General features: G+C 48.3%; 1 protein-coding gene across 17 annotated transcripts in view; it reads left to right on the top strand.

Moving 5' to 3' along the window:
* Positions 1 to 27,466, top strand: part of LOC107142918 (COPII coat assembly protein SEC16-like) — a 392,435-nt gene that overhangs the window by 216,971 nt on the left and 147,998 nt on the right. For 2 of the 17 annotated variants that reach the window (XR_007347216.1, XR_007347242.1), the window contains 2 exons: positions 2,618 to 2,807; positions 14,373 to 16,620. The exons of 3 other annotated variants lie outside the window; for them this stretch is intronic. The gene's annotated coding sequence lies outside the window, so the exon portion shown is untranslated. Of the gene's footprint in view, positions 1 to 2,617; positions 2,808 to 14,372; positions 16,621 to 22,893; positions 27,440 to 27,466 lie in introns of those variants that run through there. 12 more of the 17 variants (XR_007347231.1, XR_007347229.1, XR_007347230.1 and 9 more) reach the window with 10 other exon arrangements.

Below are 27,466 nucleotides of genomic sequence, written 5' to 3' on the forward strand. Positions count from 1 at the left end.
GAGGGAAAGGGAGAGAAAAGGGAAATTGCATGGAAATGGAAGGAGACCCTCAGGGTTATACAAAAGAACATACAAGAGGAAATGAGGGGAAAGGGAAAAATAATACAAGGGGGAGAAATGAAGGTCAGTAGAGGGGGTAGAGAGAGAAGAGGGGTGGGTTGGGGAGGGGGGATAGCCGAGGATAGGAAAGGTAGCAGAACATGACAGTCACTAGTATGGCAATATGTAAATCAATGGATGTGTAATTGATGTGATACTGCAATCTGTATATGGGCTAAAAATGGGAGTTCATAACCCACTTGAAGCAAAGTGTGAAAGATGATATATCAAGAACTATGTAATGTTTTGAACAACCAACAATAAAAAAAAATTAAAAAAAAAAATAAAGAAAAAAAAAGAAAAAAAAAAATAAAGTGAAAGCAAATTTTGTGTAAATGTAGCGTATTTCCTGGTACCAACTTACCATTAATTTATATGCACTAAGAAAGAAACAAATGCTTCCATATTAAATGATGGTATGTCCCTGACTGTAAGACACATCAATTTTGGAGATGCTGAAATTTGAAAAGAAAGATGTATAGCTTAAGATCTTTGATTTGAAGACTGATGAGCACAAATACCTACTAAAACCCAGGCACAAAACAAGCCCTCAAAATCTGAGTTTGTACAGGGTGAACAGACAGCTTAAAGCAAATGTTCTCTGATATATGGATGCTGTTCCATAATGGGGGTGGGGGAGGAATATGGGAGGAATAGAGGAACTTTAGATAGGGCAAAGGGGAGGGAGGAGAAGGGAGGGGCAGAGGGGTAGGAGAGATGGTGAAATTAGATGGACATCATTACCCTAAGAACATGTATGAAGACAGGAATTGGTGTGAATATACTTTATATACAACCAGAGATATGAAAAATTTGTGCTTTATGTGTATAAAATGAATTGTAATGCATTCTGCTGTCATATATAAATAATAATAATAATAATTCAAAAAAAAGAAAACAGTAAAAAAAAAAAGAAGAAGAAAAAGAAAGAAAGACTGGGGCTCCTTGGAGTGGGAGTGGAGCCAATGTGACAGCATGTGACAGAGATCTAAGTGCAGATCTGGTGAGACCCAAGGGGCTCAGAGCCGAGTCCAAGGCGAGTTACTGTGTCTGCTCACGGTGCAGACTGGGCAGTGAGTGACACTCCCCATGCTGTAGCAGTGTCCTCAGCCAGTGATCGACCTTCACCTTTAGCCCCTGCCAAGAGGCTGGGGGACTATTGGCTGGAGCCACCGAGAGTGAAGGCCCAGTGAAGCACTTGGGGATGCTTGACCTTCTGTTGCTCTACTTTGTTTCCCCTGTCCTCAGAGAAGACACTGTGCTTGATGTCTGTTCTTTGAAAGTTACTGAGAGTAATTCAATGGCCCTGCATATGGCCTATCACCGTGAAGGGCACATGCACTTGAAAAGACCATGTCTGTAGGGCCTGGGGCAGAGTGTTCCCTAAATATCCATTGTGAAAAGTCCTCAGCTCAGGGTAGTTGCTGTTCAAGAAAATCTCGTTCTTTCATTTTTTTGCCTTGATACCCAAATAAACCCATAAGCAGGAGGAGATTTTCATTTTTGCACAGACGAGCAGTTTCTGAGGACGTTGTCATCACCCTTCAGCAGGCCCAGGGGAGGAAGAGGGCCAAGGTCCCTGTGGGTGAGAAGCCACAGCCAGGCCTGGACCCCGGGAGGCTGACTCTCTGACAACCTGCCCTCCTTGGGCCAGAGAGAAAACACCTAGGGATTTGCTCAAGGGAGGGAGATGTGCCCTGCGTGGCAGAACTCTCTTCTTTCCCTTCTGAGTTCAGCCAGCCCTTGCTGGAGACCTCTGGCTTTGTCCGTTTAGCCGCTGCTGTTCCAGAGCACCACAGGCCAGTGGTGCGTAATCAGGAAACATTCATTTCTACAGCCCCCGCAGCTGGGAAGCCCAAGTTCAAGGATTGCTCAGTTTCTTGTGAGGGCCGACCTTCTGGCTCACAGATGGCCACCTAATTGGCTGTCCTTACCTGGCAGAGGAGCTCCCTGGGTGTCTTTTATAAGGACACTAATCCTGTTCACAAGGGCTCCACCCTCATGAGCTAATCACTTCCTGAAGCCAACCCCCACCTGATGCCACCAAATTGAAGGTCAGGAAATCAACGTGGGAATTTTAGGGGGACAGATTCAGTCCATACCACCTGCTCTTTACTGCAGTTCCAGGCTCTGGGATAAAAAAGGACCACCCTTCCCTTTCAGAATCTGTAGGCCACGCGGACAACGCACAATTATGTACAGCAGGTCGGGGGTCCTAACTGGGAAAGTGTGACATATTAGAAGAGAATCACTCCCTGTGTCTCCCTCTCCCTTTCTCTGTTATACACATCTCAGCAAACTGCGGGGTTTCCACAAGGAAGCCAAGAGTGGGAATAACATGGTTCTAGCCGTAAATCTACTGGCAACTTTTAGCAAAAGGTTTTCTTGAAGGGCGAGGAGCATGCCCGCTCCCCAAGGCCTGGTACACCAGGTCCAGAAAGCTTTCAAAAGCTTGCTTTTGTTTTGTTTTGGCAATCTGGGGAAGCCGTGACACCTTTTTAGAATAATGCTTTTACAGGGCATATGAGAAGCATGCTCAGGATCCGGAAGGAACCAGCCATGTCCGGCCCTGACCTATGGAGAGAGGAGGACCTGGAGGCCTAGGGGATAATGGGGAGATATTTTGCAGAAAAGGAGAAAGTCTTCCCTGAGATGGATTCCATACTTAGGAAATCTGTGAGAGGCCGGGGCGGAGGCTTTCCTCCCAGGTAAGTGTAGGTAACTCCATAAACGCCTATCCTTGGTGAGCTCATGGTTACTGTTTCTTTTCTCCCCAAAACTGTGTCCCAACTTCCAGAAAATAGACACACTGACCCTTAAATTATCCCTCTTTGTTTCCCTTGTTCTCTGAGACAAGAGTGATAACAGTGGACATTGTGGGAAGCAAAGTGTTAAAGACTGGCTTTTCTGGGGAAGGGAGAGCAAGTCCTGGACTGAATGATCAGAGGTTTCTTCAGAAGCCTGTGGGGTCACTGTGGGACTTTGAACCACAGATGGGAGTTCACCAGAGTATAGCCAAGGAGGATGGGTGATCCGGGACTGCAGCTGAGGAGAGGTCAGAGGTTCAGGGAGGGCGCATGACGCACTCTGGGGGCAGCAGCAGCGGCCAGGAGCCTGTGAGATCAGACACCAGCTCTTCTCCCCGCAGCTACTTTGCTTATATCCCCTTGCTCATTACCCCCTAGGACCTGCAGTCCCCAGTTTACTAGTGAGACAAGGGACACTAAGCATAGTTAACCCAAGTTCATCCAGCTGGAGGCCGTAGAGCTACGATCTTACTCCACAGAACCTGGGCTCCCAGGTCCTTGTGCTGTTTTATCCCATGCCACATGCCTACTTGGCCTGGGTGCCCATTTTATGTCCTTTTAAAAAAGCCTGAGGGTTTCTGGTGAGTTTCTGAACCTCAGGATTCTCATCTGTAAAACGGGGATAATATTTATCACCTTCTCCACAAACATTCTGTTCTTTAAAAAAAAAAATTTCTGAAACTTTTACAAAGGGGACTTGGGGAGGCAGATTAGAGGTATCCATACCCGCCTGCTTCTCCGTGAGTTAGAACCAAAACATCTGGAGAACTGATGCCCATGGAGTGGGGTGACTGAGAGAATGCAAGAGTTCAGCAGCGGCCAGAGACTTGGGGAAACGCAGAGGCTTTGGATAGTGGGGTCTATGTGGAACAGAGCACCCCAGCACTGCTCACGGCAGAGGACGACTTAGAGGTGAAAGAGGGGGAGACCCAGGAGCACCAGTCACACAGGAATTCACACCTTGCAGAAATACAGCCTGAGCAGACGTCCACCCGCCCTGCGTGTAGGCAACTGGCTCTGGGGCGGTTCTCTGCACTTCCCCACTGTGTTCCAGGTGCTGTACCAGGGGCCATCTCCCAAGGTCAGGCCGAGCCTCCTCCCCGGAAGTCAAAGGCCCTTGCATGTTCTTCTCTGGTCCCTGGAGCAGTATTCCTGTGCTGATCCGGGGGAGGCTGCCTCGAGAGTCAGTGTGGTCCCGCGGCTTCCACCAACCTGCCAAGGGGACAGACAGCCACGCGGAAGGGAGTGGAGGTGCTCCCCCTTAAACCGGGGTTCCCGAGGCCAGCGGGAGGCACAGCTCAGAGTCCTGGGGGGTGGAGAGCCGGGCTGCGGCCACCCCGGCACAGACAGCGGCCTCTCCCCAGCCTCTCCTCACCCTGAGAGCGCAGCACAGGAAGTGCAGAAGGCACCTGTGCCAGGCACGTCCGCACCCCATGACAGCTTGGTGACACGCTGCCTGCAGTCGGCAACTGCCCGGCTGTGTCCGTGCGCAGCCCCGGAACCCAGAGTCGGGGTGTGCGGATGCCACCTCCTCGCAGCTGAGAGGGTCCCTGCCGACTCCAGCACCAACCAGTCCTGTGGCCCCCGGGGGAAGCACCCCCAAGGAAAGAAGGGGTGACACGAGGCAGCTCTGAGGGGCCCGGGCGTGAGCAGCCCCTCCTGCCGCACAGCAAGCGCCATAGGGAGAGGGACTCTTCTAATTATTAGGGCTTCTTATTGCTGGGTTTGGTTTGTATATACTTTTCTTAGTTTGCTTTCTAATATTTATTATATTATTTTTGCTTTTCATCTTTTACCCTTCTCCTGCTTGTCCCCTTTTGTCCTTTAATTTTCTTTTCTTTTCTTTTCTTTTTTTTTTTAAATATTTATTTATTTATTTTTCGGTGGACACAACATCTTTGTTTGTATGTGGTGCTGAGGATCGAACCCGGGCCGCACGCATGCCAGGCGAGCGCGCTACCACTTGAGCCACATCCCCAGCCCCTTCTTTTCTTTTTTAAAATTAATTTTTGCTTAATTACCTTTTCTCTTTGTAGTTTATTCTATATTATCTGTGCCCTTTTCTGTTGTGGTGGCTGCTGTTTTTATTTGGTTTTTACTTTGTGTCCTTTCATGGTTTGTTTTCTCGGTGGTTGTCTTGGTGGTTGTTTCCTTCTTTCTAAGCAGTATTCGGGATTGGGTCTGACACTTGGACTAGATTTGGTGGCTCCTCTGCCACAAAGCCACACTCCCAGCCCAGCTCGGAGAAATTGCACCTTACTCCATCTGAAAACTAACCCACCCACGCAATCTACTGGACCCACATAGGAAGGACTTGGAAGTCCTGCTCCTGGGCATCAACACCCATAGCAACCATGGAGAGAATAACAGTGGCTGTGGACACCAGGTGTAAGAGGGACCTCAGCACAGGGGACTTCATACCCTATCAGAGCCACAGGTTGCTGACTAGATGGGAGGAGAACTCACAGAGGGGACAACTCATGTGCTCTGCTGTCTACACCACACCTGTTTGAACTACCAGAGAGGACCCCTCCACCAGGGCCCCCCCCCCAACACCATCTTGAGAGACCTATAGAGAAACCAGGGCCCTCAGCTCCAACACAGTGTTCATTGTGCCAAAACCCACCCATCGCAGTCAAAGAAGCCACAGGGAGAGTAGACTGTGAGGTTGGATTGGAATTAAACCCAATACTACCCAGCCAACCAATGTCCCAGGGCACACCATTGGGAGGAGGAGGCAGCTAAGTAAGAAGGCCTTCACACAGAAGTGGAGGAGAAATCTGTCACAACTGATGCCCAGACGCAGTATGGAATCACGGGGACTATGGCAAAACAGGCGCACAGCCCCCGTGAGACGTTCCTAATGCTCTAGTCACTAACTCCAAAGGATCAAAGTGGATGGAATGAACGCTGGGCAGAGACTTCTAAAGAATGAGTTAAAAAACCTCAGTGAGTTCCAAGAGCGTACAGGTAAACGTCTGCACCAAGGAAGGGAGACATTGCACGTCCAGATGAGCAGGTCCATAAAGAGACAGAGATCTTGAAAAAGAATCACACAGAAATCCCGGGAGTGAAAAGCTCAGTAAGTCAGACGAAAACTTGGGCAGAAGAAAGAGAATTGGGGAAAACAAAAAAGGCAAGTGAATCAGGGATTGAAGAGTAGACTGAGGAATTATCGTATTGAGAGGGTAGTAAAGGAAGAGGAAAGAAAATGAACAGAATGCACCAGATCTCTGGGGCCCTCTAGAAGACCAAACATATACATAATTGGAGAGCAGCTACATCCAGAGGATGCAGAATACACATTATTTTCATTAGCACATGAAACTTTTTCCAAAATAGATCATGTAGTAGATGATGGAGCAAGTATCAACAAATCTAAAAAAGTTGACATTGCATTTTTGCATCTTATCAGATCATAGTAGAATGAAATTGGACACCAACAGCAAGAGGAACTGTACAAGTTATACAATCACATGGATATTGAATAATACAGACTTTTGAACAGTCAGTCAGTCATTGAAGATATGAGAGGGAAATTTAAAAGTTTCTCAAATTAAATGAAAATAGAAACACAACATACCAGAAACTGTGATACAGTGAAAGCAATACTAAAAAGAAAACTTACGGTTATGAGTGCCTACATTTAAAAAATGGATCTCAACTTGCTTTTCATCTTTCGCAGTCAAAGAAGCCACAGGGAGAGTACACTGTGAAGTGCACTCTCAGTGTGTCTCAAGGTCTTAGAAAAACATGGACAAAGCAAATCCAAAATCAGTAGAAAGAAAGAAAGAATAAAGATCAGGATAGAAATAAATGAAATAAAGGTGAAAAGAATAATACAAATGATCAATGAAACAAAAGGTTGGTTCTTTGAAAAGATAAAAATGACAAACCCTTAGCTAAACTAACCAAAAGAAAGCAAAAAGCAGAAAACTTGGAATGAAATCACCATTTGACCCAGTTATTCCACTCCTCGGCATATACTCAAAGGACTTAAAATCAGCATGCTGCAGTGCCATAACCACATCAATATTTATGGCAGCTGAATCCACAGGAGCAAAGCTATGGAGCCACCCTAGTTTCCCTTTAACAGATGAATGGATAAAGAAAATGTGGTATATATACATAATGGAGTATTACTCAGCCATAAAAAAGAATGAAATTATGGCATTTGCTGGTAAATGGATGGAACTGGAGACTATCATGCTAAGTGAAATAAAGCAGTCCAAAAAAACCAAATGCCAAATATTCTCTCTATACAGTTGCTAACAGAATAACTGTGGGGGAGGGAAGAATAGACGTTCACTGGATTGGGCAAAGAGGAATGAAGGGAAGGGAAGGAGTATGAATGAACCAAACAGATCTTTCCTATGTTCATATATGAATACACAAACAGTGTAACTCCACAACATGTTCAATCCCAAATACTCCATGTAGGTATAATACATCAAATACATTCTACTGTTATATATAACTAAAAAGGGCAAATAAAAATAATTTTTTTTTTTAAAAAAGAGGAGCAAGGCATCCCAAGTAATTAAAATGAGAAGTGAAAAGGGGGATATTACAACAGATACCTCTGAAATTCATAGATAGGATCACCATGGAATATTTTGAAAAAAAATGTATGACAATTAACTTAAAAATCTAGAAGAAATGGAAAATGTCTGGACACATATGACGTACCAAAATTGAAACTAGAGGATACAAGAAAACCTAAACAAATAAATAATAGACAATGAGATTAAAGCAGTAGTAAAGAGTCTCCCAAAAAATAAAAGCCCAGGACCAGATCAATTCACTGCTGAATTTTACCAAATTTTAAGGAAGAACTGATACAAGGTCCTCAAATTATTCTGTAAAATAGAAGGAGAAGGAAACCTTTTAAACTCATTCTACGAAAGCATCATCCTAGTACCAAAATCTGATAAGAGAAGAACAAGAGAGAGAGAGAGAGAGAGAGAGAGAGAGAGAGAGAGAAATAAGTATAAAAATCTTCAGTGAAATACATGCAAGTTGAATTCAGCAGGTTATTAAGAATATCATACACCATGATCAACTTGGTTTTATTTCAGGAATGCAAGGGTGGTGCAATGCATACAAATTGATGAATATATTATGGAACATTAATAGAATCAAGGATAAAAATTGCATTATCATCTCAGTAGATGCAGAAAAAGACTGATAAAATTAAATATATCTTCATGATAAAATTCCAGAATAAATTAGGTATAGAAGGATCATACATTAATATAATGAAGATGGTATGTGACAAACTGACAGCCAGCATTTTACTGAGTTGGGAAAACCTGAAAACATTTTCTCTAGGATCAGCAATAAGACAAGGGTGTACGGTCTTGCCATTTTTATTCAAAATAGTATTTGAAATTTTAGCCAAAGTAATTACGCAAGAGAAAGATATAAAAGGAACACAAATAGGAAAGGAAGAAGTCAAATTATCCCTTCATGGCGTATCCCTACCTGGAGTGTAACTTATCCTAGTTAGAATCCCATTCTTGGGGTTGAACATGCTGTGGAGCTGCACTGTTTGTGTATTCATATGTGAACACAGGAAGGACCTGTCTGGTTATTCCACTGTCTTTCATCCCCCTCCTTCCCTTCATTCCTCTTTGCCTAATCCCTGTTTGCAGACGATATGATCCTTTCCCTCCACATTTAGATTGGTGCATTATAGTTGGGCATAATGATGGGGTTGGCTGCCACATAGTTCTACCTGCACACAGTACCTAAGAGGACAATATGAGCTGGTCAGTCTCACTCCTGCACTTCCCTCTCCCTCCCCACCTCCCATTCCTTGGTCTCTTTCTTCCACTGATCTCCCTTTCCTTACCATGAGATCTGCCCTCACCTTTCTGTACTTATTTTTTCTTCTCTAGCTTCTGCATGTAAGAGAAAACCCCTGTCCCGCCTGCTGAGTTTGACTTACGTCATTTAGTATAATGGTTTCCAGTTCCATCCATTTTCCTGCAAATGACACATGTTTTTTTGAATGGCTGAATGACATTCTACTGTGTACATATGCCATATATTCTTTTTCTATTTATCCATTGAGCTGCACCTAGCCTGGTTCCATAGTTTGGCTATTGTGAACTGTGCTGCTGTAAACATGGGTCTGCATGTGTCACTGTAGTAAGACGACTTTAATTCTTCAGGATAAATACCAAGAAGGGGTATAGCTGGGCCGTATGATGGTTCCATGTTTGGTCTTTTGAGGTTCCTGATTTCCACAGTGGTTGTACTAATTGACAATCCCACCAGCAGTGTAATACTCTTACTTTTCATTCACATCCTCGCCAGCACTTATTATTATTTGTATTCTTAATGACTGCCCTTTTGACTAGTGTGAGATAAAAGCTCAGTGTACTTGTGATTTTCATTCCCCTAATTGTTAGTGATGTTCAACATTTTTTTATGTATTTGTATTTCTTCTTTCTGGAAATGTTTGTTTAATTCATTTGTCCATTTACTTATTGTGTTATTTGATTTTTTTGGTATAAAGTTTTTGAGTCCTTTATATATTATGGATATGAATCCTGTATCAGAAGAGCAGCCAGCAAAGACTTTCTCCAAGTCTGTAGTTTCTCTCATCTCATTCTTAACTGTTTCCTTCACTGTGCAGAGTGGTTTTTTTTTTTTTTTTTTTAATTCAATGCAATTCCATCTATTAACTCTTGGCATTATTTCATGAGCTTTAGGGATCTTATTAAAGACGTCATTGCCTGGGCATGTATGCTGGGGTGTTGACCCTATGTTTTCTTCTAGGAGTTGCATAATTTCTGGTCCAATTCCTAGATCTTTGATCCACTTTGAGTTGATTTTTGTGTAGGTGAGAGTTGAAAATCTAGTTCATTCTTCCACAGAGGGATAACCAGTTTTGCCTGTGCCACTTGTTTAAAAGGCTATCTTTTCTCCAATGTATGTTTTTGACACTTTTGTCAAAGGTCAGATGACTATAGATGGTAGGTTTGTCTCTGTGTCTGCTATTCTGTACTATTGGTCCCTAAAAAGCTCACACACACACACACACACAAAAAAAAAAAACCCTCTTAGAAGTAATAAACAAATTCAGCAAAGTAGCAGGATGCAAAAATCAACATGCAAAATTTGTGGATTTTCTATTCACTAATAATGATGGATTACGTGAATGAATATTGTTAAAATCACCAAAAACAATCTGCAGATTCAGTGCAATCCCCACCAAAACACCAATGACATTCTTTACAAAACTAGAAAACAAATTTCTGAAATTCATGTGGAAAGCTCAAAAGAACTTGAATAACCAAAGTAATGCTGAAAGCATCACAACCCCTGATTTGAAAATAGACTACAGAATCATAGTAACAAAAACAGCATGGCCCTGGTATAAAAGCAGACATGTAGACCAATGGAATAGAGTAGAGAACCCATATATCACTCACAGCTAACTGATTCTTAACAAAGGTGCCCAAAACATACATTGGAGAAAAGACAACCTTGTCAACAATTGGTGCTATATAATTAGATATCTCCCTATAGAAGACTGAAACTACACACTGTGTCTTGCTGTTCACAAGAATCAAGTCAAAACAGATTAAAGACCTCAATGTAAGCTCAGATCTTTGAAACTTCTAGAAGAAAACACAGGGAAACACTTCAAGGTGATTGAAAGAAGGGACGAATCCCTCCCTAGCTTAGGGAATACAGGCAAGAATTGACACAGGGGACTACATCAAATTAAAAAGCTGCACAGCAAAGAAACAATCCAGAGTGAAGAGACAGCCCGCAGAATGGGAAAAAGTCCTCGCCAGCTCTTCATGTGCCAGAGGTCTAATACCCAGGGAGATAGAAAGAACTCAAGAAAGTCTCCAACAAAGAGCAGGTGCTCCAACAGGAAAGCAGGCAAATGATCGGGACAGAAACTTCTCAAAAGAAGAAGTGACCATAAGTCTATGAGAAAATGTCCGAATTCTTTAGCCTTCAGGGAAATGCAAAGCAAAACTACATTGAGATTCCATCTCACCCCAGTCACAATGACTATTACCAAAGAAACAAACAAACAAACAAAATGCATATACTGATGATACCGATGAGGATTCCCACACTGTTGGTGGGAATATAAATTAGTACAGCCACTACGGAAAACAGTATGGAAAAAAACCCAACGAGAATACAATTAACATAGGATCTAGCTATTCTACCCCTGGATATTTACCTGAAGGAATTGCAGAAGGATACAAGGAAATCTCTGCATTCCCAAGTTTACTGTGGCACTGTTCACAATAGCCAAGATATGGAACCAACCTAGGTGCCCACTGACAGATATGACAGAAAATCATATCTCTATATAGCAATTATATATATAGTGCATACGCACATTATATCTATCACATACTTTCTCTCATGTGTGGAAACAAAATAAAACAACAAAAAAACAAACCTGAAAGTGGGAGAGGATCTAGTAGGGAAGGGGAAAGTAATGGGGTTGGGGGAACATGATCCCACTGTGATATATGCGTGCATGAAAATGTCACAGTGAAACACATTAATTTGTACAATTGAAATGTGTTGATAATTATGATAAAAAAAATCTCCCATGCATACACAGTAATTGTGCATTTTTAGGTGGTCTTTCAGGACCTGCGCACAATGTTCAGTTTTGTAGGATCAGGCTGACGGGTTTATCCATCACTCAAACCTGTCATTCCTTCCTTCTGGGAACACTGAAAATCCTCTCCACTGGCTGTTTGGAAATATGCAATTAATTGTTGACAACCGTGGCCTCCCCTCTGTGGCCAGAGAACAGTAGAAGTCCTTCCTCTTATCCACCCACCCACTGACTTTCTCTTGATGATTTAACAGATGCTCAAGAAGCTCGGAGCACACGTGCTGGACACCTCGGTGCTCAGCGAATATTAACTGAGAGGATCCTTTGCCCAGCAGGGCAGGGTGGAGCCTGGGGTCCCTGGGGCTCCATCACCCCTGTTTACGCCTCCGACTTCCCCTTCCCGCAGGCATTCACCAGCTTGTTTTTCTGGTGCGGAGGTTGCCCTGGGCCAAGCCCAGCATTGCCTCAGCAGCCTGCTGCACCCCTGCCCGGGGACCAGGAGGATAGTGACTCCAGCCGACTTTCTCACTCTGGAAACTCATGACCTTTATTCAGAATCATCTTGCGGTCCCCGCGTCACACAGCCACCTCATTCCCCACTCCTCCCTGCCCACCCCCCATGCCCTTTATTTTCTTCTCGTCTGGGGAGATTAATATACTAGAGCTGCATTCCTCCAGGACACTTGCTTTCCCTTTGTCTCTTCTCTTTCCTCCACCTCTTTTTTCTCTGGGTGCTTCTCAGACACTGGCAGGGTGTATGAAAGGATGTGACCGTGTTGAAGACAAAGGGCTGGAGTGTTGACAGCCCACGGTACCGTCCTGACTGTGCACTCAGGGCTGAGAAGAACAACTGCTCTGTGCAGTTTCTCATCAGGATAACCGAGAACACCATATGGATATGTAACTAATATACCAATAGTCTGTTAGTAATACAGCACGTGATAACGCAATGCACAATAGCTTCATAAGATTGTAAGGACTGGAGATCCTGCGATGACCCTCAGCCTGTTTACCTGCTGTTATTAGTACTTGTAGAGAAGCTCAAGGTGTGCTGTTCACTGAGGCTTTGTGGCCTCTGGCTCTTGGTTCCCCATTCACATATTGTCTGAATGAGCTATGGACGGTGTATCCAGAGCTTTTACTTGATAATGAATGGCACAGTCAGAGCAGAGGTGGCCTGCCCTTTATAAAAAGAAACATACCCAGTCCCTGGCCTGGGGAGCAGGAACAGCAGTGTGTCCTTCCCACCATGCAAGGACAGGATGCTCCCAGAGTACCTGGGAGAGCAAGAGGGAACTCAGGAAGAGCCTGCTCCTCTCTCTTCCTCCTTCCCTACCAGAAGTCCCTTTCACAGAGGGCTCTTTTGTTTCAGGGCTTACATAGAACCTTACAAACAAGGATGACCGGGAGGCCCTGCACAGACCGGTCCTTCACCAGGGCCCCTTTCTGCCCTGGGTTTCTCAGTCTGAGGGACTCCCAGGGTTCAGAGTCCATCAGGTCTGCATCCCACACACAGGGACAGGGCCACCTTAGAGAGGAGCTTTTCCTGCATTCGTCTCCTGCGTTTATTTGGAATTGGGCGTCTCCTCTGTGCATTTGTCTTGCTTTGGGGATTGGAACTCGGACGGGACCGCAAAAAGGTGCCCATGACCACAGATTAGCTCTAGCTGAGGGGGTGCAGCCCGGGCTGGAGTGGAAGGTCTGGATTCTGCTTTGAGAGATGGTACAGGGTGGTGGGAAGAACTGAGGCTTGAGATCCAAGCTGGCACCTTAGCTCTGCCCTCATGAGATCTGGGATGTCCCCTCCCTGCACCTCTTTTCTTCACCTGAAAAGTACAGTGGTGTCCTGAGGAGCCGAGCTGGCAGGGTCCCCACTAACACTCTTGGGGAGAGCAGGGTCCTGTCTTTTTCAGCACTGAAGCCCCAGAACCTAGAACACTCCTTGGCCTGCCTGAGCACTCAGCAAACACCTCTCTTAGAATGGAGATTAAAGCCTGTGGGGCTCCTGGCATGAGGGAGATGGAACAGCAGTCATATTACCATGTCTGTTCTCAATCAGGAACTCACAAACTCTGTATGGCCCCCCACCTGGTGTTGTAAATAAAGTTTTATTGGAACATAGCGCTGCCCATTCCTTTACACATCGTCTGTGGTTGCCTTCCTCTTGCAGTGGTGGAATAAAATAGTTGAAGAGAGATGTGCGGCCCCTTTGGCTTAAAATCTATACTGTTGGGCCATTTGCAGCAAAACTTAAGGACTCCGGCTCTGAATGTCAAGGTTTTCCTGTGTAAGGATAATCATGGATTTCATTTTCCCAGGTAGTATCAGGCATTACAAGTCGGAAATCTGCGGTGAGCCCCAGTTGTGTATTTTCGATATCGTCTCTAAGATATTTAGGGTTAGCTTTAACTGACTGCGCGGTGGCCTGGCTCTCATGTGGATGGAGGTGTTACTTTCGTTTCTGTGTAAAAAGAAACTTAACTCACCTGTCCATTCCTGACATATTCACTAGGGACAGACCGCATGTCCTGCAAGAAGTCCAGGGCCAGAGACGCACACAGGAGGTGGCCCACCAGGTACAGCCTGCTTTACAGCCTCAAATAAAGGCTACTGACGAGGTGCAGGAGGGCATCCACTGGATGAGCTCGGGATACAGGTTTCCCACTCCCTCCTCCATCATAATAAACCACGCCATCTCGGACACCTCAGCCTCACTGGGCTTGATCTCTAGTCTGTGAGATGGTAACCATGACATCTCCCACGCTGGTTTCTCATGAAGATTAAGTAAGAGAATGTATCAGGTGTCCAAAACTTAGTATCCACTCGGCAATCTTATGATAAATGGTCTTTATTTGTAGCTTGGGTGAGAGATATTCAAAGATCTTTGCTCCGTGTTGTCACTCTCTCTGATGATCGGCAGCCACAGGTGAGAGCCTCTCAGGTCCTTGGATTCTGGGCTGGTGAAGGAGACCTTCCTGGAATGGACATCTTGTGTCAAGTACCCTGAGGTCTGTACCTGAGGGCTTCCCTGTCCCCCGTCCAGCTGAGCAGTGCAATGGGCTCTGTCCTGCTGCCATGTCACAGTCTGCAGATCTTTTTTCTTTCTTTTCCAGCAGGACAGAACAACAGGCTCTCAGAATCCTACAACACAACAGAGGAGCATTTCAGAGACCACCGAAGGCTGGCGAGTTCCCCAAGGCTAGTGGGTCCCCAAACAGGAGCAGGAGCCCAGCTGGGGGCTGGCAGGGGCTTGGCGTGCCCACCAGGACTTCCACATGTAGCACCTGGTTTCTTGGCTTAGTTGATGGCTTTGAACTGTGCCCGGAGCATGGTGAATGCTTTGTCAATGTTTCTGGAGAGGATGGATGGTGGGTTCCCCGTGGTGAGCATGCTCCCTGCCCCTCAGCCACTCCAGCCCCATGTCCAGTGGTACTAGCAGGTGGGCTGGCCATAGAGCAGGAGTTCCTAGCAGGCCCTGCCTGAGTTTATCCAGGACCCAGGCTCCCTGAGTTTCCTTTGGGGTCGCCTGTCTTGCTCCTTTTGGTGCATACACTATGCCCCTATGCCAGGGTTCTTCCCCCTGGAAGAACCTTAGACCAGCCCTGCCGCCCCCCAACTGCTGTTGCCCCAGCCAGGACTGGATTCTGGTATGTGGCCTTGGGTCTGGGTGGGGGCATACACAGGAAACTCATCCAAAGCCTCTGTTCCCTGTCACACCCAAGAGCTGACTGAGACCCCTTCCATCCCTAGGAAAAGCCCTGGGTTTGGGGATCACAGAGAACAATGCCAGACCAGGGGCAATGCTTGACCTCAGGGCTGGACAGGTGGACGGTGCCTCTGTGATCAGCAGAGGTGGTGAGAATGGAAAGGCAGTGGCCAGGGGACAGCAGGCTTTTTAGATCACCCTCGTGCCCTCCCCACTGGGTGGTCAGGATGGCGGCTAAGCCTGCCTTCTGGTGGTGGCCCCTCCACCCCGGGGTGGATCACTGCACTCAGAGGAAGACAGAGAGGCTGTGTGACCTGGAGCAAGTTGCTTCACACTCTGTGCTGACTCACTTTCCTCTCTTTTTAAGAAGGAGTGTGGTGATGGCTGCCTGGCAGGATCTTCTGTTTGAGATAATGTGGCTCCCGGCACATAGCAGGTGCTCAGTAGGAAAATGCCTTGTGCCTGCACCCCTCCCAGGTGCAGCCTTCCCTGCAGAGCAAGCTGGCAGCCTCCAACTGAGCCTGTCCTTGGGACTGTGTTCCTCCTGCCTCCAGGACCCCAGGCCCCCGGGAGGGCACTGGCGCCCTGGCCTGTTTCTGCTCTGAATGAAGTGGCATCATTGCTTGCTAGCATTTGTGAGGGTTATTGTCTGAAAGCTACCTTTGCCCTTTGCCCCTCCTGTGAGGGCGCCATGACCCTTCTACAGATGGCTCCTGCCCTGTGATGAGGTGACTCACCCAGCGTCACCCAGCTGGCCACTCACCTGGACCCTCTCTGGTCACTGCACATGGTAACACCAGTTCATGCACCCGTGCCTCCTCAGGTGACACAGAACTGTGTGCTCTTCCTTCTGAGGAGGGACGCTTCCAGAGGCACTTCAAGGCAGCCAGGAGGGGTGTCCCAAGGGCCCAATGCAACATGTGGTACCTTCTAACTCCAAGAGGCCTGCCCAGGGTCACAGTGGGCAAATGGCAACAGAATGTCCCACGTGAACCTCCTAGTCCACTCCTGTCTGCTCTGGAAGCTGTCCCTGTCCCCTGGGCTGTCCCTTCACAGGGTCACTGTTCCTCTGGCAGCTGACCAAGGGCTTATCATATGCATAAATAAAGTGACAGTTACTTCAGTTACTTTCTTCCTTACTACAAAAGTATTGTAGAGTCACTAGAGAAAATTAAAGTAAATAAAAATAACCAAATTAATCTCCAATAAAATAGAACCAACTTGCATTTTAACATATAATTTCCTAGTACATTTTCTGTGTGTGTGTGTGTGTACATATATATGGAGATTTTATTTTAGAGGCTATTTCCCAACTTGTTCTTTTAGTTAAAACTGTTCCATGAGCATATTTTTTTAAATTTAATATTCTTTGACAATAAACTTTGCTAATGGCTTCTGTTGATTTTCGTCTTCACTGTTGGGTGACTTCCCAGTTTTACCTCAGCCCCTGAGCCTGGTGGCTTGGCTCACAGATGGACGGTGCTGGCAGCAGGAGTGACGTCTGGGGTGGCCGACCAGGGATTAGCTGGAGAGTCTGCAGAGTCCTCCGAGTGTCCTCCCTCCGGCCCTTCCTCCTTTCCTCTCCTTCTTAAAAAATCTTGTGTATATGTTTTACCTCGTCATGTAAATATGCGTTTATTTGAGGACCGTCTGGGTGCGTCCTCGGAGTGGCCCCTTGGCGTGGTTCTGGGATGTGGTGATGCACGTGGTGGGAGAGGTCTCTGCTCCCCTGAGTGGTCCAGGGAGGACGGAGGTGAGGGTCACCTGGGTTAAGTCTAACACAAAACCGTGGGTGAGAAGGAGCAGCCAGGGAGCCCGGCTGGGGAGGGCACCGTGTGGCCAAGAGCTGAAGTGAGATGGGGAAGGTGTCCCAGGAGGGCTGAGGCAGGTGCCTTTGCATTTTGCGGTCACTGTGGCTGCTGAGTGGAGACCGAGCTGCGGGAAACTGTTGACGGTCTCTGGGCTCGTGCGTCACGGGACTGGGGGACTCGGGAAGAGGAGGTTTACTTTGGGAAGTTGGAGGACCCAGGAGACCGAGGTTCCTAGCAAAATGTGACAGAGAAAAAGAAGAAATAGCCTGGGTTCTAGAAAGAGCAGAGGCATTACCCATCCCCAGAGGATGTCCTTCCCGTCTGCAGTGACAGTGACCCACGATTACTCAGAGCTGAAGTCAGAATTCAGAGCCGGCTGTCAGCAGAGGCCCAGTGGAGACCCAGTCTTGCTGGCTTGAACCTTAGAGGAGGCTGAGAGCACAAGGAGGCCACTTGCCCGAGGCACCAGCTGGAGCTTGGAGGGGAGAGAACAGGCCTGCTTCCCAAGACCCCAGCAGCCGGCAGCCCCTCTGGGGTTCAAGGCAGCGTGAGCTGTGGAGGGCGCATCCTCCTGGGGTGAAAGTGGGTGAATTCTGCTGCCGCACCTCCCGGCTCCCGGGCCATCCGTCTCGCTATTGCTCCTGTTCCATTCCTGCCCCGGCCTCCAGGCCTGCAGCTTCTTCCTGTCCCAGTGTCCCATCCCCTGCCCTGGCTATTGCGGACTGTTCGCCCTCTGTGTTGCTCTTCAGTATGTAGAATGGTGCCTCCCAAAGAGGCTTCAGACCGTGAATGTGGCCTTATTCTTAGAAATAAGATCTTTGCAGGTATTTCTAAATTCAGGCAAAGTCTCACGGGATTACGGTAGCCCCTAACCCAAAAAGTAGGATCCTTATAAGGCCACAGAGAAGGTGACATGAAGATTGAGGCAGAGTGCGGGTAAGTAAAGGGTCTGCAGGCCAAGGAGCACCAGGGAGGGCAGCAGAAGGGTCCTCCCCGTTGGGATCTGGGGGGACCAGGACCTGGCTCACACTGTGACACCAGGTGTCTGGCCTTCAGAGCGGTAGGAGAATGCCTTTCTGTGGCACCCAGTTTGTGGCCCTTTGTGACAGCAGGCCCCCCCACCCCCGGCGCTGCTTGCCTTCAGTTCTACCCTGGACTCTGCCTGCCTTACAGGGGCTGTCCTTGCCTCCCAGTCATGGCCGGTCCCAGGTGGCCCATCTTTGGCACCCGTTGCCAACGCCCCGCCCAGCCTTCTTTCTGTAGCTTCTCCTGGAGGAGTGTAAGCCCACTTCCCCTTGCCCACACCCCGCCTGGTTCGCAGAGTGCCCCGCACACGTTGGAGACTAATAAATATTTGTTCAATTAATGCAGGGCTGCCCAAGGAGGATCTTCCAAATGTACTGATCCTCTGTATTTGAATCTGTGGGTCATGAGATCCCCAGTCAGAAGATTGCCTGGGTGCTTCCCCTGGAAATCCTCAAAACGCAATTATTCAAATTGAGTCGTTCACCCCCTGGGACCCGAGACCCGAGTCGTGAAAACCTTTGAGGACTTTCCAAACCAGGGTCCATTCTTACTGTTCAGCATGAATGTTTTCCTGCTAAGGACACGAACCACAAATGAGTGTTGCCAAGTGATAAGCAAGACCTTATATAGAATAAAGGAAAAAACCCTCCGAAAATGTAAGCGCTTTCACACTGAAGCCTCTCCAACTTCCCCCTTCCTGCCTCCAATCACCAGAACTTCCCAGACTTATTTCCGAGGTCACGATGGATGGTGACCCTATTTCAGACCTCCCCAAATTTGGTTGTATTTTCCCTCCTTGGGTTTCAGACAGAGATGTTGGTAAGTGCTCATAAGTGCTCCTAGAATTTACATCTGTGTAGGTTTGGCCTTTGATGGATTCAGAATTGTCTTTTAGTGAGCACCTACTATGCACCAGCTTTTATACCAGGCAGATTTTTTAACTTTGTTTTACTTACTCTGTTCCAGAAATTTCAGTGCACTATTAAGCAGTCTCACTTTAGATCCATTTTACTGGTGTAGAAACTGAAGCTCAGAGAGATTAAGTAATTTGCCTAAGGTCATTCAGCCTGCAAGTGCTACAGTCATTTTCAAATCTGGGTCTGTCTGATTTTAAAGCCAGTGGTTTTGATTTTGGAGTATTTTTTTTTCTTCACCTCTAAATTTTACAACCCAAAATACCACCCTAGCTAGAAATTGCAAAGGGGCTTTATTATAAGAATGTGGGTTGTGCCAGGGACTGCCCTGTGGTTATCCAGCAGCCTGTCAGGAATTTTGACTGTTAGATGCTAGGACCTAGGAACCTTGGCAAGCAACCTGGCCCCTGGTCATCTGCTCCTGGGGCTGCTCTTCTGGGGGTGGGAGGACATGTATCAGAGCCTCTCCAAGGCTCTGTGTCCTCCCCTCTAAAATGATCAAAAATAAGGGTAGACACCTGGCCTCAGGGTCCCCCTTGGGGTGAAGTGAAAGGAAACAGTAGCCACGGCTCACTCTCCCCATCTTCCACTGTGCAAAGTGGACTCAAAGTGAGCCGTGCTGTTTCCCCGACCCGCTGTGTGGTCGGGCCTCTCCACTCCCTCAGTCGGTGATGAGGTGGGGAGGTACCAGCCTGTCGGGATTGTCACTCGAGCACACTGGATTTGTATCTGCCCAGCTCCTGGAGCCGTGTAGGGCGCAGAGTAAGGCCACGGGAGAGGTGGGCCTGGCCGCCAGGCGTCTCATTCTCAGATCAGCCTGAACTTCATGCTGTTACTCGCTTTTTTACAAAGGGCAAGATTGGTAATTTGGCCGAACAGTGGGCCAGACCTCGAACCCAGGTTGGTTGGACCAGGAAGGGACAGGCTCTTAACATTCAGTTACACTGACCACCAGAAATGAGGTGGCTCTGTGCTTGGGGCTTAATGGTCTGCAGGAGCCATCTTGAAATTCTTGATGATAATTTTATCTTGAATTTATGTTGTGAAAGTCAAGTTCTGCTTCTGCCTCTCCTGATGGGTTCCCTGGGTTCAGTCCCTTTCCCCTGGACCCCTCCCTGCACCTGCCTTTTCTCCTGCTAGGGACCTGGGCACCTTCAGAGGGTCAAGGCTGGTCTACATTCTCCTGTCCTGGAGTCATGAGCACCTATGAGGGGTGACCCACCCCTACTCCCAACCCCATCAACATCCCTGTGCCGGAAAGAGCAAGACATGGAAAGCAAATTTGAAAGCATCATGACAGATCCAGACAGATGTCAGGCAGGAGGATCACAAGTTCAAAGCCAGGCTCAGCAACTTAGTGAGGGCCTAAGCAACTTAGCAAGACCCTGTCTCTAAATAAAATATTTTTAAAAAGGACTGGGATGTGGCTCATTGGTTATGTGAGTATATATATTTTTCCTAATATGTATATATATTAGGAAAAAAGGGAAAAGTTTTGTTTCATTTTTTCTTTTCCTTCAATAAGCATTTTATTTTTTTGTATTGCGTTTTGCTAATTACATAGCCAGCATGAGACCAAAATGACCATTTCTTCCCCCCGTCAAACAAACAAAAGTACTTGTTTCAAGTTTAGTAATTCAGTGCAGCCTGTTCTGACTTTTTTGGTGGGTGGTGGGTAGGGGTGCTAGGGTTGGAACCCAGGGCCTTGTGCTTGCTGGGCCAGTTCTCTTACCACTGAGCTGCATCCCCAGCCCCTATTCTGACTTTTGATTCATAGGTACAGACAAAGCCTTTTGATGAGGACTAGAAAGTTGGCACTCCTGCCACCGCCTTCAAAGGTGTTCTCTCCAAAGCTACCTGGGGCCTTTGTAGGATTTGCATCCAAAATGTGGGCCCTCCGCCACCAGCGGCCTGATTGCTAGTGGAGGATAGGGAGATCTTAGTTTTTCCTTCTACTGTTGCTGTAAACCTCAGATGTGATATTCTCTTTAAAAGATGCTGTGAGCAATTACTTTGTGCAAATGTGAGCATCTCTGGATGCCTGGCTAGGCCAAAGCCAGGCCCTGGAGGTCTGAAAGGTGGACCCCATGGGCTGGGCAGGGGGCCAGGAGCAAGATCCTGCAGCTCACCACTCTGCCCTCGGGACTCCTGGGAGACGGCTTTCCTCAGGGTAAGAAATGGGCAGGTCCTAGCCATGCAGGGTGGACGCTGAGAGCCACGGAGTGGGAGAGCTCGTCTGGCCCATCTCACCAGTAATAGATGAGGCTCCTCGAGGGCAGAGAGCACAGCTCAAGGCCAACCCTGGGCCACTGCAGATACGTGCCTCGTGGGAGGCCTTGTCTAGGGCAGGAGATGACGCCCTCGCTGGGAGCAGCTTCCCCAGCTTCAGTGCAGGCCCAGGGTGAGGATGGGTCTCCAGAAAGAGTGGAGGCTACAGGAGGCATCTGCTAGGGGAGTTCAGGAAGCGGGGAAGAGTCCTAGATGGGAGGCCGGGGGACTCTGTCCTGCCTTCCAAGCCTACAGCCTAAGGGCTAGGCCCAGCCTCGTGCCCACAGCTGTGTCGGGCACCTTGGAACTCGCCCCATGCAGTGTCCTGGGCTGTGGACCCCTGAGGCACCCTCATGTCTTTGCTGCACCTGTTCTCACCCCTCCCCAAAGACTCCCTCTCCATCCTCCTGTCCTGGATCTGCATCTTTGCAAGCTGAGCACCCTCTTCTGGCTCTCCCTTACAGGAGAAAGAAGGGGGTGGGGCACAGCGGCCTTTACCTGGGATCTTGTGGGTGGGTTTCGCCACTCAGCGGGGCTCCCTGTCTAGTGAGGTGTGAGTTTGCACGCTGAACTCCCAACACAATCGGACAATGTTTTACCTGGGCAGACCACTAATAGTGAACGCTGCCTGCGTCCCCCCAAGAGCTTTGGTCCCCTTCTGAGCATTCTACATACAACACCCCTTGTTAATCTTTTATTCAGGTACAACTTCCGTACAAGGAAGATCTGAAGTTCACAGCTCAGTTTTACACCCATGTCTCCTCACCCCCAAGCAGGAGTGCCAGACATTTCCATCATGCCAAGACAGTCTCCCTGTGCCCCTTTGCACTCCCCGCCTTCACACAGAGGTCCCCGTGGCTCGATTGCTGCCACTGCCATCTTGTTTTCTCTGTTCAAGATCTTCTTAGAACCAGAATCGTGTGTATTTTCCACGTCTGGCTTCTTCAGAGTAGCACTTCTGAGGTCCCTCCAGGGGTCATGTACGCCAGCAGTCTGTGGCTACAAAGCATCCTGTCCCCAGGATGCCTCACGCAGTCTGTCGTTTCAGTGCTGCTGGGCATCATGGCTCTTGTCACTCTGGGGGTGACGAGCAGGCTGCTGTGAGCTTTCATATACAAGTCTTGTACGGACATATGTCGTGGGGGAAATACCTAGGAGTGGAATCTTTGGGTCATATATGAAATGTATTTAGTGTATTTTTAGCCATATAAGCAACTGCCAAGCTGATTTTCCAAATGTCCGTGTTGACTTTTCACTTCCACTAGGAGGCCGTGGGAGCTCCGGGGCCCCACACCCTCATCAGCACGTGGTATTGGGGTATTGACCGCATTGCTGTCTCTGGCCATGCTAGTGGGTGCCAAAGGGGATCCCATTGTGGGTACAAGTGTCTTCCCAGGCCCTGTGCTTTTTCCATGTGTTTATTGGATCTATCTACTCTTAAGAAGTGTCTACGTCTTTCTGCATTTGGAAGGAGGGTTGTTTGTCTTTTATTTACCGAGTTGCAAGTGCCTCCCCCCATCATATTCTAGATGCAAGTCCTTGGTTAGACATACACGCTGCGCACATTTTCTTCCAGCTTCTGCCTGCATTACCCACTTTAGTCTACCAGGAACCCTATAAAGTAAGTGTTAGTATCACCCACTTTATTTTACAGAGTCTCAAACTGAAGCACAGAGAGATTCAGTGAAGATCATTCAAGTTGCACGGCTACCAAGTAGCAGAGGGGACACCCAGGCCTACCTGAGTGTGGCCCAAAGCAGGAGCACACAGAAAATCCCAGGGAGCTCCCTTCCATCCGAGCTCCCTGCAGCCTGGAGGTGCGTGCCTGGCCTGGGTTACTCTGGTTCACAGGCGCTCCCTCTGCCTCGCGCATACCAGACCATCCTGGGAAGCAGTCAGCTCTCAGAACCTGGTGTCTCAGGAAGATGCCACGTGGCTTCGGGCTGCTCTGATGAAACACATAATGCGGGTATTTTTATGGGCCTCTGAGGATTCTGGCAGGATGACCTCATGCCAGGAATAACAATGAGGGGCCCGGGGAGCTTGCTGCCAGCCCTGCCGCATGAGGCATCGCTGGAGGATGGGAGCCAGGCGATGGCAGGACAGGGCTGGGATACCTTGTCCACAGATGTCCCAAGGAAGGGCCCCCAGGGCCTCCCCCTCCCTTTCTCCTCCTGAGCAGGGGAGCGTCCCTCGAGCAGTGAGAGCAAAGGGTGGGGGGGTTTTCTAGGAGCCAAGCCAAGGCAATGCCAGCCAAGTGGTGCGCCTCTTTTGAGCATTTGCTGTGTGCTGGGCTGTGCCTGCACTTTGCAGCCCTACTGGGTGCCAGAGGCTGTGTAGGTGCTTAGCACTTGCTAGCCCAGTCCTCAGAATACCCCAGGAGAGGTGTCACTGCGATGCCCACAGGAGGAAGCTGAGGTTCCGAGAGGCTGGGTGATTTGCCTAACGAGCTCATGTTTGTAGGTGGATGAGGTTTGAGGAGGGTTCAGCTGGTGTAAGCCCAGTTGCTTACTGGTTATGCTCTGCTGCCTTTCTCTTCAAAAAACCCGTGTCTGATTCTGTCTTTGTGTCATGTACATCCTGAGGGGTCTTGGTCCAGGGAACAGAATGTTGAATATGATGGTCTGGGCACCGTGTGAGTGGAATGGTGGCCCTCCAAGGGACATGTCCTCACCCCCGAACTTCTGAATGTGGCCTCACCTGGATAAAGGATTTTTGCCGACATAATTGGGTGAAGGATCTTGAGATGAGATCACTGTGGATTCCCTAGGTGTCCTTAAATTCAGTGACAAATGTCCTGATGGAAGGCAGTAGAGGAGAGGGAGAGAAGAGGGGTCATGTGAAGGAGACAGACAATGGAGTGACACAGCCACAAGCCACGGAATGCCAGGGCCTCCCAGAGCTTTAGGAGCAAAGAAGTCTCTAGAGTCTTTGAAGAGAGCGGGCCTTAGCACATTCTGTTCACTAGAAATCAGTGTCCACGTCCAGCCCACGCTCAGCTAGAGGGGGCTACACCAGGGCAGAAACCACGGGGGCACCCCAGTGTCAGGAGGCAGGAGCCCCCCCACCTCTCTGTCTGATGACACCAAGGCACCAGCCCCCAACTGAAAGGGGACAGCCATCATTTAACACTTTTAAGGACTAACCTTGAGCTGGGGCTCCAGCCCAGGGGCCGAGTGCTTGCCTAGCAGGTGAGACACCGGGTTCGATTTTCAGCACCACATATTCACAAATAAATATGTCCTTCGACAACTAAAAATAAATAAATAAATCAAAAAAACTAACATTTACTGTGCACCAGCGGCGTCAGCTCCCATGCTATATTCTTCAAGTCCGTCACCCACGCCGTGTCATTTAACCCTCCCGTGAGTGCCGCAAAGGGAGGTGTTCCTGTCTCCATTCCACAGAGGAGAAAAGGTGAAGGGCACCCGGGAACCTATCAGAACAAGCCCTCAGACTTTAGCCACGCAGTGTTATCTGCGGAGAATTTCCAGGCTGCCTACGTGGTTTCTGGTTCAGCAGCGTCAGCGTGGACCTCGAGGAGGCCTAGCTCCCAGGTGAGAGGGATGCTGCTGGCTTGTGGACCAGGCTCTTTGAACCATGGAGACTCGCTCTAAGTTGCAGCAACAGACAGACCCTAAAGCATCACCGCAGACATATGACTTGCTTATAGGTTAGGCTTTCTTGCCTTCGCACCCCCTCCATTGGCTAAAACTCAGCCTCGTGGCCCACACCAAGGGAGGCTGGGAAATACAGTCCTTCCAGGAGGGGGACATGGGGTGGGGGGCCAGGCTCCCCTGAGCCCGGGTGCTTTCCCCATTAACCTCTTGCCTTTTCCCTGATTTGGGAGCTCTTGGTGGGCGTCTCAGGTTCACCAGTGTTCGGGAACATGAGTGTGTGTGTGTGTGTGAAATTGAGAGAAAAGTCTCTTACGTGCAGCCTCACCCGCCTGGAGCTGCAGGTGCCCAGCCTGACCGCTGTTGAGTCCTCTCAAAGTGTCCACAGGGGATTCTGGCTAAGGTTCGCCTCCACCCTCCTTGACACCGCAGGGCGACAGTGTCCAGAACGCAGGAGCCCTAGGGCTCTGGGCTCCCTGCTGCAGACCAGCTGGGTGAAGAACACGCTCTTGCCACCCTGCCCTGCGTTCCGCATGCCCCCAGCCTGCTGCCTTGGGCACCTGCCTTTTCTAGCTTCCCTGGTTTTGCGTGTGCAGTGACATTGGCCTGAATTCCTTCCCTTCCCACCTGACTCAACTCAAATGGCACCAGCCCCATGAAATCCTCACCAGTCAGTCAAGTGAATATTCAACCTGCCCTCACTCTGGGCCAGAGGCATGAACACGAAAGGCCCACGACTGTCCCTTCATATAGACTCTGTGACATATTCAGGGGCCAAGACTGTGGGGCACATTTTGCTGGCCTCTTCATTACGTGGGAGACTCAAAATCCAGAGCCTTCCTGTGGCCTGTACAGCCTTCCCCACAAAATCCAGAAGTGAGAAGGGCAGATGGTGACATTCATTTGAATCCTCTTGTGGACTGTGTGACTTTGGGCAAATTCTTAGCTTTATCATGTCTTGGTTTTCTCATCTGTAATGTTGTGCCTGTTCAATGAAACAACCCACCTGAAGCCCTTTGAAAAGCACCAAGTGCATGGGAAATAGTCAAGAAATGCTAACCATCATTCTGTTATCATTGCTCTTGTTACCTCAGTACCTTAGCACATGCTGCGCAAATCAAGGCACTTACTCCTGACGGCTGGGATAGTTTTGTACTCCCCTTTGTTTCACACTCCATGTCCCTTTTGCTCAGAGGTTCCTGTCTTTCCACCACTTGTTCTTTGAACAGTCCTTGCTTAACTTACTCCTATTCATCCTACGGCTCATCTTAGCCCTTGGACTCTGTTCTCACTGGGTTTACCATTCAAGTTTGGAAGATCCATTTACTTTTTTGAATTTCTGTGAAAAACTTGATAGAAGTAAAAATGCCCTTTGCCCACCAGTTGGTTTACTACTCTGACCCCATTCCTAATATCAGAGCTGGCATGTAATGGAAGCTTAGTGTTTGCTGAATGAATATAGGAGTGTTGCTCACCTCCGAACCTGTCCCCATTCCCTAATGCCTGGGAGATGCTCCACCAAGGACTGTTTCCCTTGCATAAAACCAAACCACTCTGGATCCATATCAAAGAGTCCTGGCCACAGAGGGCTCTTTAACCAGCACGTCTGAGTTTTGCCATTTTCTGCAGTGCGGGCTCTCCCTGGTCCAGCTTGACCAAGTTTAAGATGACTAGCAGGGCTGTCCTCTGAACATCATTTGTGAAAAAGGATGCCACTTGCACCTGTTTCTGGGGCCATCCCCCAGGACATCAGAGACTTCAACAGCTGCTGTGTTTGCTGGCCCACTTTGCAGTGTTTGTCTCCTGGGACCTCGGTGCCTGGATTAGTGCCTAGTTATCAGAGAGTTAGACAGGGGTCTTCCCCACCTTGGCCACCACCTTAGAGCTGAAGGTTGGGAGTGACCATGCTTGCCCCTCTAGTCTAGCGGCGGGGGTGGTAGCATTTGGCCAGAACATTCCATTGACCTTCCTTCCATGAACTCATCTGACTTCTTTGGCAGCTGAGGTCTGGTTTTGATTTGCAAGTTGCCTTTAGAACTCTGTCTCCTTTTAACCTCACTTTCTTTAATTCCTTTTGTTTATTTGTTTGTTTGGGTTTTGTCTCTTGGAATGATAGGGTGGGACGTTTGTTCTCCCCAGAGTGGGACGGACAGATTGGCCTTCCGTGAGGGGCAGGGATGTCGGGCTTTGGGAGGCTGGGTCTGTGTTCAATGTCACGAGGCCTCTGTGGGGGGTCCCTCTGGTTTCTAATACTCTGTATAGAAGGTTGCTCAGACGTCATCCCGGTTTTGACTTCTTCGTATCCCTTGTCATGCTGAAAGTCATGTGTATTTCCTGAGTACCTCCCTTTCTTTCTTCCTGCAAAGCACAAACAACGTTATTAAAACTTCAATATGTGGCGGAGTCGCACACCTGTTGTCTCATTTACTCCTCACAATCGTTCTCTAAAGTCAGTATTGTTGGTCTCATGCCACTGTGAGGACACTGTGTTTAGAGGCTCTAATTTCAAAAAGCTGGTGAACACCTTGTTGTTACATAGATAGTCTGGCGGTCCCTTCAAGAGTCTTACCTTGGATCTAACTTCTAGGCTGTTTCTCAGGTGATTTTGCC

This window comes from Marmota marmota, unplaced genomic scaffold, assembly GCF_001458135.2.
Source record: "Marmota marmota marmota unplaced genomic scaffold, marMar, whole genome shotgun sequence".
Lineage (NCBI taxonomy): Eukaryota > Metazoa > Chordata > Mammalia > Rodentia > Sciuridae > Marmota > Marmota marmota.